The 4,097-nt window shown below is 42.1% G+C and overlaps 1 protein-coding gene across 4 annotated transcripts in view; it reads right to left on the minus strand.

Moving 5' to 3' along the window:
• Window positions 1-4,097, minus strand: part of LOC116847323 (homeobox protein onecut-like) — a 125,288-nt gene that overhangs the window by 11,936 nt on the left and 109,255 nt on the right. The window lies entirely within an intron of this gene.

The following is a 4,097-nucleotide window of genomic DNA, read 5'->3' on the forward strand; positions in this document are numbered from 1 at the left end:
AGAGAGAGAGAGAGAGAGAGAGAGAGAGAGAGAGAGAGAGAGAGAGCGCACTATGCCGCTGTTTTCCCGATTAACTGTTCGATCTCGATTAGACTAATTGATTTTTTCTTGTTTCCTGCCCTTTTTTCCCCACCATCGACTGTGCTGGAAATAGAATGTCGCGCGAGCACACACGATGCGCTCCGAATTATCGTTCTATGAAATATCGTTCCAATAATCCGACCAATCGGTCGGACTCGTCTGGATTTATCAAATTTGATATGAACGATAAACGCGCGCTCACGCACGCGTCCTTACGCGCGCGGCCGAAAAAATTGATCATTAAGAGTAATATTCGCGTGGGTACGGCAAAAAAATTCTATTCGATCTAAAGGCAATCGCTTTTGCGACAAAGCAGAAAAGTTGATTTCTGCGAAAGGCAATTTCGCCGAAGCGCGCGCGCGCAAACGCGAGGCGAGCGCGGCCGCTATTTATGCGATAATTTATCGCCATCGGAAACGAGTTATCACGTTTCATTGTCCCGCGATGCATCTGCCTGATTGTAATCATAGTTGTAATAGCTGCGGACATGCCGCGGACGCGCGCGGCGTCATACACGCCGGCTCAATCGATTTCGTATTTCGCGGATTGCGCGCACCATATGACGATACTTGTCATTTCGTTCCTCGGCGTCTCGCGAGCAAGGGAGAGGGAGAAAAAGGAAGAGAGAGAGAGAGAGAGAGAGAGAGAGAGAGAGAGAGAGACATTTTACTTGGACTGTTTCCGAAGAAAACAGAAACATCTCGTCCGAATGCGCTTTTGTCTCCGCCACTGGTATGAAAATTAAAGATGTCTCCTGCGACTTCGCTCTCTCGTGACGATCCATAATTCGCCACAGAATTCGGCGGGCGGGATTCTATTTATGATTTTATGGATCGCAATGCAGAAAACTCTTGGACTGTGTGCACGTGTATGAATGTGCGCGGATACGTGTCTGCTGGAAATGTTATTCCGAATCGTCGGGCGTTTTCTTACAAATGAAATTCAGCTCTGAATTCAGTCGCGAATAGTAGATTCCGCCCAAAGGGGGCGAAGGTCCTTTAAAATATATATGAAAAGGAAATCGCTTATAACCCGCCGACGGAAGTCGCCGGCGTCGCGCTCGTGTGTTGATCATTGTAGAGGTATCTTTTCCATCGTCTCCCGACGAACAATGCAAATTCCTTGGGCGTTTTTACCTTGAAGCGGCCGGTAATAACGGGAAGTGCTTCGCGCATAGTTGAGGGACGACTATCGCGCTACATCAGCGCCGACTATCGCGGGGCCACGAAGCCGAATTCGAATCGGCCGAATTCGCTCGCGAATTTCCATATTTTCATCTAACGAGTCCCGCGCGCGCGGCCGGCATGTTCGCGATTCGACGCGAACCAATTGGGAAAAAATTTCATTCACCGTGCCACTCGAACGATGCTCGTTGATTAATGCAATAATCGCACGAAATCGCTCACCAGAGCGCGCGATGAAACGTCCCGAGCTATTTATCAACGCGCAATTCACTTATGCACGAACGAACGTGTCGGTCATCCGGTCGACATTCGGCGGAAGAAAGCGCGGATGAGGGGGAAGGAGTCTTGGTGAGAGAGCGAAAGAGAGAAGGAGAGAGAGGGAAATGCCGAAGACGCGGCGAGCACTCGTTTTTCCTTTTTTTTTTTGCCGTGACGTTAATGAGGAAACGGATAATATCAATGGCCATTCTTGAAACGCGGCAGCAGCAGCGTTGCAATCAGCGGGGCTGAAATACGGAGCGCATAAGTAAAGAACCGGCCGCGAAATTATTCAAGACCGATCGATAGCCGAGCGCTGCCGGTTGACGCGCAACTGAATTTCAGGTATCTACCGTGCGGACGTGTTTTTCCAACGCGAAAACCCGGGAACGCGACATTTTCTCCCGCCGAGAGCGGCACTCGCTCTCTCCTTCTCCCTCCCTGTTCTTTCTCCTTTAAATTAGAGATCCGTAGGCTGCGAGCGAACGGCGTGCTCTCGAAATCTGCTTTTCCATTGATCCCCGTCTTTTCCAGCACTCCGAAAGATCAAGTGCCATTTGGCATTAACGTTCATGACGTTTTGAAAGATAAATGCATTGGGAAAAGAAAAACATGTATGTACACGGGGAAAATATTGCAATAAAAATTATATTACGATTTTAGTACTTTGGGAATAGACTGGCATTATGATGAAAATTATAATAAGACATGATAAAAATGACCATGAACATAATAAAAATTACCATAAATGTTGTAAAAGTTACTTCATGTTTATAGTTCTTTTGACAATATTTTATATTAATTTTTTTATTATGTATTTAGTTAATTTATGTTTTATTTTAATTTTTGTAATAGTAGCAGTCTATTCTCGTGGACTAAAACTGTATTGTAATTTTTACTACAATATTCTTTCTGTGTAGTAATATTCCGTGTATACATGAAAAAGAAAAGAAATATATATATGTGTATATATATATATATATATATATATATATATATATATATATAAAAAATTTAAATATATAAAATAGAATGTCAGTCTATAAATTCCCTATTAATTCTTCTGACCGATCTGGATCGAATTTTACTTAGTTATCCCTCCAGAGTCTCTGCGAAAGATATAGGCTACGTGATATCCCACATCTTTCTTCTGATTTCATCCCTTGATTTCATCCTGTTGACTATTGTGATAAACCGGGTAGTTTAAGCTAGTACGGAATATTTGTTCGGCGGGCGCTAATAACATATTTGCTTAACTCCTGCAAGTTCTTTGGCTTGAATAGGATAAACCACACGTTGCTTTCATGAAAAGCAAAAGGTTTCGAGGAGATATACAAAGTATCTGAACCTTAATGCGAAAAATTTTTGTGCACATGTAAATTTATCGCTCAAACTGAGCGATAAAGTCCTCTACCGTTCGACGGATAACCACGTAGATTATACTTGTTAAAGAAGATTGCCGAACAATCGCGCGTGATTAGCGGCTAATTTTCTCTAATTAATAATTCGAAAGTCCACGTGGTCATCTGCAAAATGGCAAGGAGCTTTTCTGCTCAGTATGACCTGACGTACCAGCACGCAATGCACAACGTATTTACCGTATCCTACCACCGTATTCCGCATCATTCGCCAGTTATTCTTTAATGGATAATTAAAAATTTTACGTGGTTGTTTGCAAAAATAGTAGGGGACTCTTTTGCTCAGATTGACCTAATGTACGCAGAGTTTTATATTATCGTCAGATAATCCCGTGTATTTTCTCACTCGAAAGAAATGTTTTCTCAAAGTAGAATAAGAGAAACCAGGCCTACACTGAGGGAAAAATTACCTTAAAATCAACAAATATTTCTTTGATGGGTGCCATTAACATATTTATTTAAATCTAAATTCTCTTTATTTAAACCAAATATTGTTTACTTAAATCGGATAAACAATATTTGACTTAAATAAAGAGAATTTAGACTTAAGTAAATATGTTAATGGCATCCATCAAAGAAATATTTGTTGATTTTAAAGCAATTTTCCCTTAACGTAGTTGACTACCAAGATAAGTTGACAAAATTAGTTATTTCTACTGTTTTTTAATTGTTCTTTCAGAATCAAACAAACAGAAATTTCAAAGCTATCTTTGGCGTGTCTAAAATCTTGCTTGCTTAATTCTTTGCTTTAATAATTTGTTAGAAAATAACAGAAATAATTGATTTTCCCAATTTACCCCGGTGTCTCCCCTACGTATCTCGGCACAAGTGACTGTTGGCGGCACTCACGTGGAATGAATATTTTTTATTTCTTAGATTTTTTTCTTTCTGTAAATGCAAGATATCCTAGGCGCGCTCGCCAAGGCTGGTCCAGATCTTATCCCCAAAAAACGCGGATTGTCGTCCGCCACGTTTTTCCGAGGTCGCGTGATCGCGCGATTACATAATCGCGCGTAGTCTCGTTATCGCGAAATTACCATCATCGTACTTTCTTTCTTTTTCCCTTTCAACAGCACCCCCGTGTCTAAACGGAAACGCCTCCGGCTGTGCCGTTTCAAGAAAATGCCAATCGACCTGCCCCCCCCCCCCCCCCCCC

This window comes from Odontomachus brunneus, unplaced genomic scaffold, assembly GCF_010583005.1.
Source record: "Odontomachus brunneus isolate Ranch 3 - 2012 unplaced genomic scaffold, Obru_v1 Obru_scaffold_076, whole genome shotgun sequence".
NCBI classification, from domain to species: Eukaryota; Metazoa; Arthropoda; class Insecta; order Hymenoptera; family Formicidae; genus Odontomachus; species Odontomachus brunneus.